This window comes from Martes martes (genome assembly GCF_963455335.1).
Source record: "Martes martes genome assembly, chromosome: 7".
Taxonomy (NCBI): Eukaryota; Metazoa; Chordata; class Mammalia; order Carnivora; family Mustelidae; genus Martes; species Martes martes.
Genome location: NC_137894.1, coordinates 129,499,787 through 129,515,124, shown reverse-complemented (window position 1 = coordinate 129,515,124; position 15,338 = coordinate 129,499,787).

The following is a 15,338-nucleotide window of genomic DNA, read 5'->3' as shown; positions in this document are numbered from 1 at the left end:
TGGGTCCTGGGCGGAGGGAGAGCTGGCTTCCCGAGGGGCTGCTCTCTTGACGTCCCCTCCTCTGCCATCGTCTGCCAGGCCCAGGTTTCTCCTGGCCCTTTCCAGCTTCCGGCCGTTTGCGCCAGGCCAGCTCGCAGGGTCAAGAGCTCGCGAGCCCTCTATTTACTGTTTGGTTTCCATGGTGACACGTAGGCGCCGTCAGCGCCTCCCGTCACAGGCCCCGCAGCGCGGCCCCCACCCGGCGCCGTGACGTCTGCCCGCCGCTTCCGCTCTGCCCATATTTGGCGTAGCCCGCGAGCCGCGGGTGGGGAGGAGGCTGCGAGCCGGACTCCCGCCTCGCCCCGCCCCCTGTTCCCGGCCACGCCTCCGCGGGGGTGCTGGCGAGAGCTGTGTCACGCGCCCCCCGCCCCCGCCCCTTCCCGCAGATCCGAGGTGCGGCGAGGGACGGGGGCGTTAGGGACCCCTAGAGAGGGCGTGGGCGATCGGATGAGCTCTGAGGTCTCTAAACATTCCTTGACTCTTTGGGGCTGCAGGCAAGATTTGCGGCTGTCTCATCCGTCCCGGCTGGGTGAGCTCGGTTCACGATTTGTCACTCGGTGCCGGAAATCAGGGAAACAGCCATCCCCAGCCGAACCCTATTTTTTATTTTATAGGCTCGAACTTAAAATGCTCGCCCATGGCGCGTGGAAAGCTTTGAAGCCGGAGGCTCTGGGATCAGTGTTGCCCCTTGGGGGATAAGTGACCTTGGGAAGGTCACTTCCCTTTACCGGGCCGGCCGGCTAGAAAGAACTTGTGGGGGTGGGTGGCGCGATCGTGCTCTTTGCAGCAGTCTCAGGTCTGTGAGGGGGGTCGTCCGTCACCTTAGAACTGTCCCCTATCCCCATGGCGTCATTGGAATGTCAGTGAAGCTCGCCGAGGACCCCTACAATTCCGATCCTGATAGTAGCCAGAATTGTGTGGCTTTTGGAGCCTCGCTGGGCTGAGGCGCTTAATTAACTCAGTTAACTGATGACTGAATGGATCCCAGGCAAATTACCTTCGGATTTCACCTTCATAAATCCGGATCCCCGCAATTCCTCTTACAGGCGGAAGGAAGAATATTGCGATGATTAATAACCGCGCAGCAGGGTTGCTGAGGTAAAGCGATTTGCAGATGTAAAGGGCAATAAGCATTCCTGGGAGGAACCCAACGAGATTCCAGAAGCCTCGGCCGGAGCCGTGGGTGTGCGCCGCCAGGCCCCGAGGGCGGGGGTGAGGCGGGCAGTGCCGCAGAGGCCCCTGCGGGGGACTGACTGCGGGCGCGGGGCTGACTCTTCAGGGGGCTCAGTCGCGCGCCCCTCCTCCCGCCGATTCCCCAGTTTCTCTGGCCAGAGGACTGCGTGTTTTCCAGAACATCAGAGCTAGAACGCACATCGGACAGTTCCCCCCACTCCAGCCTTTCCATTTCACAAATGGGGAAACTAAGGCTCCGAGAAGTAGGTTCATCCATCCAACCGTGCACAGCTAGTTGGAGACAGATGACAACGAGGATTTCTGGCTTCAAACTAGAGTCCTTTCCACCTCACCTCTAACCCCATTGCTCTTGTGGCTTGGGGACCCTGCTGCTTGGCTCAGATGGTGGGGTGTGCAGTAGAGCTAAATACTGGCTTCAGGCCTCCTAAAGGACGCCAGTGGGACACCTGCTCCTCCGCACAGCTCACAGCCTGACCCCAGGACCTGCAGTGATGGCCAGGAGGAGTGAACTGCCAAAGCCACAAACATGCCTCCTTACAGGGGTTGGAATGGCTTCTCTTGTGCAGAGAACCCGAGTCGGCTGTCCTGAAACCAGTCTTGGACCAGCAGCTGGTCGTTCTTCATAGTTACCCAAGCCCTGCATGAAGCTTTTCGCAGCCAAGACAAGAGCAGAAGGCACGTAGCCCGAACCCGTGGGAACCCCTTTTTGCTCACTGGAAGGTCTTCTCATGGCACATAGCGGTTAGATTCTGTAGGGGAATGCCTCTTGAATGTCTCTGTCTCTCTTCCCTTTCCGTCCCAACCACTTCCTCTTACATCCCACATTCTATTTCTTCCCTAACTTCTAGACCGAGTACGAAGGCAGCTCAGGCTGAGAAGACTGGTGCCCACCGCCGGCCTCAGGGATCCCCACCGGCTGGTTAGAGGACTCTGTGGGATCCTTCCCCTCTGATTGTACTTGGAGCTAGAGCGGTAGAAGCAGCAGCTCTGCCCCCTGGTGGGCATGGGAGGCACAGCGCCCCTCTCCAACTCCGAAGCGCCACCGTGGTGCTGCAGGAGAGGAAGGAAGCCCTCTTTGTTCCCTCTGATAGAAATAGCAAAATTTGGCATAGGAAAAGTAATCCCTTTCTGGTTTAATTCTGAGGATCTGGTCAGTTTGGATGCAGAAAAGACTTGTATTGTTTCTCTTGCCTGAACTCTGCTTTTCCTTCGTGCTATCCAAACCCTACCCCTTTTCCAACCCCTGTTTCAAGTTCTGCCTCCTTCATAACAACTTTTCTGACTCTCCTCGCCTATATGTCTTCTAAATACAGCGGTGCACAGACCCAGCATACAGAGTGCACACTTACATATGTCTTCAGTGTTGTTTCCTTGAGGGTGGGAACCAGATTTTGTGTCTTCGTGTTCGTAGACTCCATGTTGCACAGTACAGGGCTGAGCCAGAAACTGCTCTCAGTAAGCTCTTGCTGATTAATTGACACATTAATTAATCTCTGCAAACACAAACTCTAAGCCTTTGCTTCGACAGACCTTCCAGAACTGTCAGATCTTTGGGGGACTCTAGATAGTGACCTAACCAAAAACCGCCTTGCACAATGAGTAGTTCCACAAAACCAATTTCACAAGAGAACACCACCACCACCCAGAGAGGGATGAGGAAGTTCGAAGTGGGCTCTCAGGGAGAGACTCGGAGGGAGGAGGGTGGCCGTGTAGAAAGGCCGAAGGACAAAGAATTTGGAGGGAGAGGCCTCTGCTCCTGGGCTCAGAGAGGCAGCCCAGGCTCTAGAACCAGGTGTAGATCAGCCCGGGGCCACCTGCTGTGTGGCGTTAGGCAAGCTTACTTCCCTCTCTGGGTGTCAGTTTCTCATCTGTATAAATAAGTACCCATCTTCTAGCAATAGGAGGAGGAAAAATTGAGTTGCTATTTGCCAAGTGCCAGGCACGTAAGTGCTGTATGACGGTTTGTAAATGAATTTTCCAGCTCAGGTGTCTTGAAAATGGGATGGGATATGATCTCTAAGTTGGTTCCCTTTGCACCAGCCTTCCAGGACAGCACATGAACTTTGGGGTCAGGCAGGCCTGAGTTGCCTCTTGTCTCTGTTAGCAGTTGTGTGACTTTGGGCAAATTGCTTTCCTTCTTGGAGCCTCAGTGTTCTCATCTGTGAGATGAGGATGATTGTGTCCACGTCAAAAGACTGGTGTGTGCGCTGCACGCTTGGACGGTACGTGGCATAGAGGAGCTTTGTAAACAGAAGTGGTGGTTATTACGGACCAGAGGAACCATACATGGAGGAGAAGAGGGTCTCCAAAATCTATGACGTTTCGAGAAAGAGTGAGCATATAGAACAGGAAGGAGGCCAGCTCAGCCCCGGAGCCTGGGGTTTGTGGCGGGCAGGGGAGGCCCTGGGTCTGGGCCATGACTGGATATCACAGGCGCTGAAAAAACCCAGAACGGTTTGACTTACACATCAGCTCTAGGAACATTTTCTGCCCGAGGCCTGTGCTGAGGGTGTGGATGCGGTGGGGCTAGGTGCCAGCTATAGGGCCTTCTGCTCTCCTTCCCAGGAGAGGGGACGGTAGTAAGACAGGGCGTGGGCAGGGTGGGCCTCAGAAACCTGTCGTCGTGGAGCGTGCGTGTGTGGGAATGGCCCAGAGACATCCTGCCCGGTGACCCGGACTTCCAGGACCGGTGCAGCCCTCCCTCGCGGCAGAACCTGCCCACACAGCTCCTCGACGCTGCCATTCCCAAACCTGTCCCAGGACACCGGACTGATTGCCGGCAATTCTCCAAGGGCCGTGGGAAGGAGGGTGATGGTAGTCCTGAAGCCAAATTAACCCTACTTCCCCTCAGCTGCAGGTGTGGAAAAGCACTAAATGGGATATGCAAATGCTGTTTGTATTCCTCTGAGTTCTTTTTGAAGCGGGGTGGGGGGGGGCGGGAGTGGGCGAATCCCAACCATGATGGGGTGTTGCAATCCCAAGCACGCTGGGAATCACGTCAGCGCTTGTGCCCTGTGACCCGCAAGGGACTGTGTGCTCCCTGATGGTGGGGTCTAATACTAAGAGAGTCACTGCTCTGGGATCCCAGACACAGTCTGAGACCTGGACAGAGGCACCTTAGGGGCTGTTTGGGGATCACATAGGAATCGGTAAGCCCCATTCCACACTCCTATTTCTTGTGCTAGGTTGGGCTAGCATCTAGAGCAGAACTCAAAGGAAGAAATTGTCTGTAAAAAAAAAAGAAAAACAATCAGGACCTATGAAGAGTCACGAAGGTGCCAGTATTGGTTGTCTGTGGGGGAAGACGGGATGTGTTTTTCTTCTTTTTGCTTGTCTGTACATTCTGATTTTTTGTTTTGTTTTGTTTGAAGAGATGTTTTTTTAAATGTTCCCAGCAGAGCAATTTGGTTTTTTTTTTTAATAGATAATAAATGGGAAGTTCCAAACACCCTCTGATTTTTTTTTGTTGTTGCTGTTCCTCTCTTTCCAAAAGAAAGAGGTGCTCCTGGTGTGAAAACTTTTGACAATTCAGACAATCAAAATAAAGAAAATAAAAAAAAATCACCTGTAGTCTCATCACAGAGATAATGACTATCATTACTTTTGATTCTACCTTTCCTGTTCACTTTAGTTTTATAGTCTTTAGTTTTTATGCTGTGGTTTTTATGAAAATAGGACCAGGCTGTAATAACGTGGTGTAATCTGCTTTTTCTACACCAGAGATCATGAACATATTTTTCTACGTGATCGGATTTAATCGCCAGTTACACAGAATTCTGGTTATAAACATCCAACAATTTAACCAATTCTGCATTGTTGAAATAGAACCTCGGGGCGGTTTCTACATTTTTTGCTGTTATAGACAAGGCTGGAAATATCTTCGCAGCTCATTTTTTGTGCGCATCCAAGATTATTTCTTTTGGGGGTGGGCCGAGGGGGTGCTCCTTCTCAAGGCTTTTGAAATGCAGTTGAGCCTCACACGGTAGACTGCTCAGGCCCCGTCACAAAGGGAAAGGTCGTATCGGCTCACCCCGTCTTGAGCTGTGTAATTGCAAAAATTATTTATCTTTTTGGCCCTTCAATTTCCTCAACTATAAAACTGGAACCATAACAGCTAATGTAGTTAAGACGGTTGCCAGGACTGGCTCTAAAAAACGTGTCCCCACTAGGCTGAAAGCTCCACGAAGGTAGGAACAGGGTCTGTTTTTTGCTCACGATTGTGTCCCTGATGCCCAGAACATAGTAGGTATTCAGTAAGTATTTATTAAAATGGAAGAAGAAACCAGTTGCTTTATGACCCGTAAAACGCTTTTATATCCCTCCTGTGGTTTCGGTCTCATGGTGATTGATGCTGGCTGACTGGCTGAAGGAACAGGAGATTTGGGGGCTGGGAGGGATGCCTTAAGCCAGTTCCTCTTCCCTCCTCGTTTCCCTTGAGCAAGTGGGCTTCCCTTTCTCAGACTAGAAACTTGAAATCAGTGCTGCTTAAACCTGATGTTGTATATCAGTCACCTCTGGGGATCTTCTTACCAAGTGAATTGTGATCACGGGGGTCTAGGATCCTCCCTAGGGTTGGGTCCAAGATTCTGCATCTCTGGTAAGCTCCCAGGTCAGGCCTCTGTGGTTGAAGAGCGAGCGAGGCTTTCTATTCTGGGGCACCCCTGAGATGCTCACGCTTAAGGTTGAGTCGCTTTGCCCTCTGTCGGCCACTGGTGGGCATTGCAGTCTTTGACCAAGTAGCTAAGGAGAGCCCCACAGGGATTTTATAAGTTGTACAAAATTTGGGGGGGACAAGATCTTCTGCTAAAAGCAGATGGCACACAGATTCTGAAAGCAGTAGGAAATGTACTCCTAAGAACGCACTCTGGAGGCACCTGGGTGGCGTGAGCGACTCTCGGTTTCCGCTCAGGTCCTGATCTCAGGGTCCTGAGATCAAGCCCCAGGTGGGGCTAGGAGCTCAGTCGGGAGACAACAGAGGCTCTCTCTCCCTCTCGCTCTGCCCCTCCCGCTTGTGCTCTCTTTCTCTCTCAAATAAATGAATAAATCCTAAAAGGAAAAAAAGAAAGCACTCTGTAAAGGATCCTGCATGTTGAGGCAAAAGGAATGCCCTGAACTGAAGGATGTTAGGGCTGGGAGGGACCCCGACACTCAGCTAGGGAGCACTTTCCTTTTTTTTTTTTTTTTAACCACTGTTTCCTTTTCCCTTTTTAAAAAAAAAAAACAAAAAAAACAAAGAATAGCGGAGGACTGTCTTCATCAGGGCTGCATAATGACTTTCAGGAGCCTAGGCGCTTGGCCTGTGGGGCTCCTTCCTTTATAAAAATTAATTGAAAATTATATTTTATGATTGTACTGGTATGAAGACAAATATGTTAACACATAGAACGTATTGTAATTTTTCGATGCAAAAGTTAATTTTTTTCTTCTGATTTCTCAAAAGCAACCAAACCATTTCCATGGATCTGTGAAAATATCGTGGGCCTTAGGCACCAGGCCATTTGTATCAGCCCTGTTCTCTGCGCAGTGCCCAGGTTCTGTCTCTCAACCCACGCGCCCAAGGCTGTGAGAGAGGTCTGGAGGGCCAGACTGCTTTTAACGCCGGTGCTCAGACTGGACACGTTAAAGGATTTATACAAAATACCAAGTGTTTACTCTGTGGCAAGTGCTTGAAACATATTGTTTAAGTTTCAGAACAGCCTAGTAGTTGGCAGATCTGGGATTCGAACTCTCTCTTTTTTTTTTTTTTTAAAGATTTTATTTATTTATTTATTTGTCAGAGAGAGTGAGCACAGGCAGACAGAGTGGCAGGCAGAGGCAGAGGGAGAAGCAGGCTCCCTGCTGAGCAAGGAGCCCGATGCGGGACTCGATCCCAGGACACTGGGATCATGACCCGAGCCGAAGGCAGCTGCTTAACCAACTGAGCCACCCAGGTGTCCCAGGGATTCGAACTCTTTTGATGAAGGAGTGGACCTCCTAGTCTACAAATCCTTCTAAAGCAGCACGGAGGGGCGCCTGGGTGGCTCAGTGGATTAAGCCACTGCCTTCTGCTCAGGTCTTGATCTCAGGGTCCTGGGATCAAGCCCCGCATCTGGCTCTCTGCTCAGCGGGGAGCCTGCTTCCCTTTCTCTCTCTGCCTGCCTCTCTGCCTACTTGTGATCTATCTGTCAAATAAACAAATAAAATAAAAAAATATAAAGCAGCAAGGAGCGGGGCGCCTGGGTGGCTCAGTGGGTTAAAGCCTCTGCCTTTAGCTCAGGTCATGATCCCAGGGTCCTGGGATGGAGCCCCACATCGGGCTCTCTGCTCAGCAAGGAGCCTGCTTCCCCCCCCCCCCCGCCTGCCTCTCTGCCTGCTGTCATCGCTGTGATCTCTGTCTGTCAAATAAATAAATAGAATCTTAAAGAAAAAAAAAAGGAAAGAAAAGAAAGCAATTCCCCCTTTAAAGCAGCAAGGAGCAAGCAGCTGGCTGGAGAAAGGGCCCCAAGCCAGAAGAGGGCGCTGTTCAGGGGGAACAAGATTTGGTATAAGGAACCGCCGGGCTCTTTCTGCAGGATTTCGAATTGAGAACTTGCATCTCTGGACTTTGCTCTAAACTCTGGGATTTAGGTGATCAAATAATTCTAAATTCCTATATTAACTCTTGTATTCTAACTAGGAAAAGTGGGTAAAATGTAATTTAGTTCCTCTATTTCATGTTCTCTTAATGTTTTAGGCACCTAATACAGATATAATTAATTTTGGGGAGAGCAGAGCTTAAAACAGCAACTAGTTTATTATATCTCATGATTTTTGTGAGTTAGGAACTTGGCATTGGACAGGAACTCCTTCTGCTCAATAAGGCAAAGACTGATGTCCTCTGTGTTTTCAGCTGGGAGATGGGCTGGTCTGGAGGGTCGAAAATGGCTTTACTCAAAGGACACAGGTGCAGTTTTCCATTTTGTGTGTTTATTTTTGTTTCTGTCTCCCTCCCTGGTCCAGAAGCTACCAAGAGGCTGGAACTGTGTCTGTTTCTATCACCTCATCGCTAGTGGCCAACACAGTGCCTGGCCAATCGATGCTTAGTAAATATTTGTTAAATATTTGTTCAATCAATGATGTAATTTTCATAGAGAGTGTCAGGATCCTCAGAAAACAGGCATTGGGGGGGTGCCTGGGTGGCTCAGTATGTTAAAGTCTCTGCCTTCGGCTCGGGTCATGATCCCAGGGTCCTGGGATCGAGCCCCGCATCGGGCTCTCTGCTCAACGAGGAGCCTGCTTCCTCCCTCTCTCTCTGCCTGCCTCTCTGCCTGCTTGTGATCTCTGTCTGTCAAATAAATAAATAAATAAAATCTTAAAAAAAAAGAAAGAAAAGAAAACAGGCATTGGTAGGAGTCGATGATCGTAGTAGCTCGCTAAACGCCAAGACTAAGCTAAGTACTCTACACCCAGGCTAGTTGGCATAATTTACCCCGTTTTATAGAAGAGAGGCTAAGGCTCCCGACTCAGCTTCAAAGGGTAACATCCAAGAAGCCCCTTGTAGATCACGAATCAGAGAATCAGGTAAACTCAAGAGCTCTGGAGGCCAAGCAAATTACCAAAATGAGCTATTTGGGAGAGAAAAACCTGATGAAGTGACAAAAGGCAAGACAAGTCTGCTTTCAGATTGGTCACAAACGATGTTCCAGATTCCTGTTTCTACGATTATCCAACTAATGGAAGCAAAACCATCCCAAATGTTGAGGTGAAAATTCGCTTGGACGTCTGTTGCCACATTCCCCTAAACTGTTCCTCCAAAATCCACATGTTCCTTCTTCTTCCTGGTTTTTAAAATTAATTAATTCATTATTTTAAAAGATTTTACTTATTTACTTGAAAGAGAAAGAGAGAGAGAGAGTGAGAGAGAGTGAGCGAGCAGGAGAGACAGCAAGCAGGGGAGCAGCAGGCAGAGGGAGAAGGAGAAACTGACCCCCTGCCCAGCAGGGAGCCCCTGGATCCCAGGACTCTGGGATCATGACCTGAGCAGAAGGCAGCTGCTTAACGGACTGAGCCCCCCCAGGCGCCCCTGGTATTATTTACTTTTGAAGTTAATGCCCAGCTGGGCTGTTCTGTCAACGTGGTGTGCGGCTGCTTCTGTTTTATCAAACAACAAGCGGGCCTTCAGTCACGAGGGTGTCGTCACAGACCCGAGGCGTGTTAGTGAGAGTGTCAGAGGGATCGGAGCACTAATGGATTATCTGATGCCTTGGCTTCCCACCGGCGCTGCCTTGCCCCAAAGACTCTTCTAGCTCTCAGGACTGCGATGGGGAAATACCCCAGGGCGCCAGGAAATTCCTGCCCGGGCAGGGAGCTGACATCCCGGTCGGTATCCCGGGAGTCTAAGCCCAGCCCCCTGCAGCCAATCAGCGGCGGTGCTGCCTCAAACGGACAAGCAAAACCAAGCCCAACAAAAGCAGCTGGAACTTGAACAAACAGATTTGGGTGAGGCTGGGAGGGGAGTCAGGCCTGGCGTCATCCAGGCTCTGGGCCAGGCCGTTGTCATGGTGACAGCCAGCCCGTTTACCAGCGGGGCCGCAGAGCCAGTTTTCTGAGGGGGAAGCCGAAGGAGGGGGGCTGGGGTGCCCGAGGGGGCCTGTGCTTCTGCAAGTAATAGAAACCGCGGAGAAGGCGCTCCCATGGAGTAGTGCCTTCTCACAGGAGCCCCGTGGGCGCCCCGGGAGGGGGGGCTGGTGTGGGGTGGTGGCAGTGGGCTGGGAGAGGCTGGCCAGCCTGGGAGGGAGGGAAGTGGCCACCGAACGAGCAGAGAGGTCTCTGGAAAGACTGGAAGGCATTCCGGGCAGAAAGGATTTGCAGCTGTGTTAGCTTTCTTGGCAAAACATGAATTGAAGTGGATCACAGAGTTCTTTAAAACACAAACAAAACGAAACAACAACAACACACAGGCCAGTGGATGAGAGGGAGTCTTTGAGACTGTCAGGGGTGGGCCGTGAAAATGCCTTAGGTCCCTCTCTAGAAGCTTTTTTCCCTTTTCTTTCCCTTCCCTTCCCCTGTCTTCCCTTCCCTCTTCTCCTTTCTTCTCTCCCCTCACTTCCTCTCCTCCCCTCCCCTCTCCTCCCGTCCCCTCCCCTCCCCTGCCCTCCCCTCCCATCTTCTCTCTTTTCTTCTTTGCTGATGTCCACAAGTCAAGTCATTACTTGGAGGAGAAGAGGAACAAACAGCGTTCAGCGTAAAACAAAACGTTAGAAAACATCTGCTTTGCAGGGCAGGGCCTGCGAAGTGCTGGTGTCCACGAGGGTAGGTTACTTCAGGATACAGAACAGACACCTTCCTGCCCTCAGAGGCATCTCCGATGCGGCTGCTGTGTGCCAGTTGTGTCATTAGGTGGCAGAAAGAGAGGCTGCTCTAGGCTCAGTGTTCTGACCTGTGAACATCTGGATAATTAATAGTCTGACACTTGACCCCCCACCCCCACCCCCAAATAGGCCTTCTTTCTGGCTAATGTGCCATATTAGCAAAATAAATGCAGTGGAGGAAAGAATTGGGGTGCAGCCTCCAGAAATCTCGCTGCCGAAGAGCTTGCCTCGCCAATGGATAAACACAGTGCGAGTCCTCCTGTGTGAGGTCCCCAGCGCAGTCACATTTGTTGGGACAGAAAGTGGAAAGATGGTTCCTAGGGGCTGGGGAAGGGAAGGAGGGAGTTAGTGTCTAATGGGTCCAGAGCTTCAGTTTGGGAAGAGGAAAAGGGTTCTGGAGACGGATGGTGGTGAGAGGACGTGAATGTGCTTAACCCCACTCAGCTGTACACTTGACAGTGATTAAGATGGTAAAATCTGTGTTACATAGATTTTACCACAATTTATTTTTATTATTATTTTTAAAGATTTTTATTTAGCAGAAGCAAGCACAAGTACGAGGAGAAGCAGAGGGAGAGGGGGAAGCAGACTCCCCGTCGAGCAGGGAGCCCCATGCGGGGCTGGATCCCCCTGGGATCATGACCTGAGCCGAAGGCAAACGCTTAGCCGACTGAGCCACCCAGGCGTCCCAGATTTTACCACGATTTAACGTGTCTCAATTAAAGGCTGCCTTTTTGTTGTAGCAGGAGACGGTGGCATTTGTTTGATGGCGACGCCCAGGGCTTGTTGGTTCACCTCTGTGAGCCTGAGCTGTGCCATCACAGGGAGAACTGACGTCTTCCTTCGGCCAGTGATGGGCAATGAACGTGCAGGCACCAAGCGAACAACAGAAAGGCACCTCAAGAACGTGAAATAGGGTTAAGATATTATTTCAAAGCTCCTTGTTAGGCACCCAAATACTGGGGGCAAGTTGAAAGGGGTGGGGTGTGGAACGAAGGAAAGGATGATATTTCACAATCGCAGGAACTGGAGAAAACCCAAATACTGTAGAAGAGGAGATGAGAACTTGGGGCTCCTTCTCCGGGACCAGAAGGTAGGACCGACATGGGCTATCACAGTGATTTGAAATACTTCTCCCTTTTGCTTTGCCTAAATTGAGAAACAAGTTAAGCCCACCCGTCAGGAGGAAATGAAACGAAATGAAGCAGTGTCAAAACATCACCTCTCAGATTTCACGAAGGGAAATGGTACAGTTACAACATGACACTGGGTCAAAGTTTATGGGATCTGGAACCCAAATGTGCTGGTGGAACTCAAGTCAGCATCAGTTTCATTAACGGTTAACAATGTAGCCAAAGCAGCTTTTTTTTTTTTTTTTCTGACTTGAAGAAATACTCAAATTCATTACCATGACCACCACTTGCCCAACACTTTGTGTTAGCGTCTATCAGCATGTGCCAGCGCTCGTCTAGATGCGTATCCTATCTTTTCATTTCTTATGATGACCATACAAAGTAAACCTTTGTGGATAACCCCATGAGGGTCATGTTTAGCAGTTTGTTCTTTCTGGTTCTTTGTTTCCTCATCCATAAAATGAGAATAATGTTACAGCCAGAGCACTGTAACAGCTCTTCCCAATCACACAGTTGGTAAGTAGTAATGTCAGGATTTGAACTCATGTGACTCCAGAGCTGTGCACCAGGACACCACACTACACTGGAGAAGACACTATTGCTGAGAAGCTTCTGAAACACAATTGGCAATGACTATTTTGCTCTGGGAGCAATTTGGATGAGCAGTTGGTAAATTGCTTTATCATGACATTGCATGACATCCCATCGACATACAGTGGGGAAGAGCGACGAGTACCATGAATGTGTCTTAGCAGGGGTCTGGCTCTAAAGTTGGATGAAACCACCAAGTACAGAGTATGAAAGTGTTTGGCTGTGTTATGTATGTGTGTGTGTTTGTGTTGCGTGTTGTGTGTCTTGTATGTTTTATTCTCTCTGTTGTATGTTGTATGCATTGTGGATGTGTTATGTGTGTTATATGTATATTACATGTATATGAATGGGTTGTGGAAGTGAAGGAGACTTGCCTGATGACTGATTTCTTCAACAGTGAAGACCAGACATCCCAACAGCCAACACTTGCTTGGTGCTCGCTCTGAGCCAAGTAGTCCTCTCAGTGCTTCTCATGCAATAACTCATTCATCCTTGCAACAGTCCTGTGCAATAACTACTAACAGTATCCTCAGTTTATGAATAAGGAAGTGGAGGCAAAGGTGGATCAATCAACTTGCTCTAGACCACCCAGTAGTAAAAGGTAGAGCTGGGATTGGAATCCTGGGAGATCAGCTTCAAATTCTGTGGTCTTTTTTCTTTCTTTCTTTGTTTTTTAAGATTTTATTTATTTGAGAGAGAGAGAGAGAGAGAGAGAGAGAGACAGATAGCAAGAGCTAGCAGGTGTAGGGAAGAGAGGGAGAAGCAGGCTCCTTGCTGAGCAGAGAGACTGACACAGAGCTCCATCCCAGGACCCTGAGATCATGACCTGAGCTGAAGGCAGAGGCTTAACCCACTGAGCCCCCCAGGCGCCCCTAACTGGTGCCCCCAGATCACCATGTGGAAGATGATAGAATTATCCTCCTTATTCTGTGGGTGAAGAGCCTGTGGACCATGTGAGCACACGTCGGCTGAGATAGTCAGCACCCTCCAATTAAACATTAGCCGTGGTGAGCCAGCCATTGCTGGCCTTGTATTGCGTGTGTGATTTCTATCAATTTAATGATTATTAAGATTTGAAAAGGATTGTTACCAAAATCTTACATGTCACACCTGTGAAATCTGTACAGGCAAAATGGTTTCATTGATTTGTTCCCTCTAAAACTGTGGACTACCTAGAGATGACCAGTATCTATGGATCAGATGTTCTCTGGCATACGAGGACAGACTGTGATTTATTTGAGATAGGATGGCTTTTCGTCTCTTGTCTTTCTTTAACTGCCTTCCTGGTGACTGTCACTTCAAAGTTGAGGATAACAGAAAAAGGTCTTTGGTAATGCCACTCAAGGTGGAGGAGGAGACTGAGCCTGTTACTATAGCAACACAAAGACAGTGGTTATCCATCCATCCATCCATCCAATGTCTACTGAGCACCTGTTTTAGGTGACAAAACCTCAGGGATGAATGAGATAAAGTAGTTTCTTTTGTGGAGCATCTATTCCAGTGGAGAAAAAAGACATCACACAACTGAATAAATACAAACACAATAGAAGTCTAGACAGAGATAAGGGCTATGAAGAAAATAGGGTATGGAAAGAGGAAAGAGAATGGGATATTTTACATAGTGTGGCCACAGGGGCTTATCTGAGGCTCTGCAAAGTGGTTAATCTAATTGTGTAAAGAATTGTCTTAAACATCCCAAGTCTAGGCCCCACTCTCAGTGGACTGCTTTCTTTTGTTCCCCTTCTCCCACAGGATCTGCGGGTAGCCCATGTCCCCAGACCCTCAGCTGCAGAATGGTGGTAGACAAGGGACATTTAGGCACGGGATGAGGGGAAGGTGAAGCTAGACCCTGGGGAGGAGAGCAAAGAGTTTGAGGGCTTGGGGGTCCATGAGATGAAGGGTCAGTGGTGGTTCACGGATTCTCTACTCAAAGCCATTCCTCTTCTCCCCACCTCCTACCAGCACTTATATTTGCCTTCCGGATTTGGGTGGGATGTCAAGGGTGTTCCTGACTGTCCTAACAATCGGCATCATCTCAATCCTTTGACATCTGTGATCAGTTCAGAATGGGAAGTATGAAGTGTAACCCTTCAGTCTTCTGATGGATATGGAAGTGAAGTTCTCTCCCCTCCTGGTGTAGACACAGATACGGGTAGCCCTGGGTCCATCTTGTGACCTTTATGGAAGCCATCCTGAGGATGAAGCCAACACATGGAAGGGAACAGAGAGCAGAGAAGTGAAGCCAGATGCCCAGTTGCTCTTAAAACACACAGCATTGGATTTTTCCCTTTGTGAACCAATTCATTCGTTCAAAATATTTTGAGTGCGTATTATATGCTAGACATTGTTCTACATGTTTGGGGCAAAAAAAAATTCCTGTCCAGTTTTTGTTGGCTTTTCTTTTCTTAGGATGGGAGGAGTCAGTCTGCCTGGGTTTAAATCCTGACTCCACCACTCTGGGGCTGTGTGACACCAGGCAAGTTATTAAACCTCTCTGTGCATCAGTTTCCACACACAAAAAGGATATCATTCTAGTGCCTACCTCATAGGATTGTTGTGAGGATTAAAGGAGAGAACGTGAAGGGTGTGGGACAAGACTGGGCATGAGGTATGTGCTGGGTGCAGGGCCTCTGATGGGCCACCCAGCCCATACTTTGGGAATGGAGGACTTATTTCCCCCAGCCACGGGGAGTGCTTTACAAGTACTGCCCCAGGGGAAGATGACCATGTTGCCCCAAGGGCAGGGCCTCTTTCTGGGAACAGTCTACATCCCATGACTGATCAACCCAACTCAGGACCTTTCTTTTTTTTTTTTTTTTAAGATTTTATTTATTTGACAGAGAGAAATCAGAGCTAGGCAGAGAGGCAGGCAGAGAGCGGGGGGAAGCAGGCTCCCCGCTGAGCAGAGAGCCCGATGCGGGGCTCGATCCCAGGACCCCGAGATCATGACCTGAGCCGAAGGCAGAGGCTTAAACCACTGAGCCACCCAGGCGCCCCCTCAGGACCTTTCTGAAAGGTCACGCTGGTTCTGGAACTCTCCCTGGGGGTGATG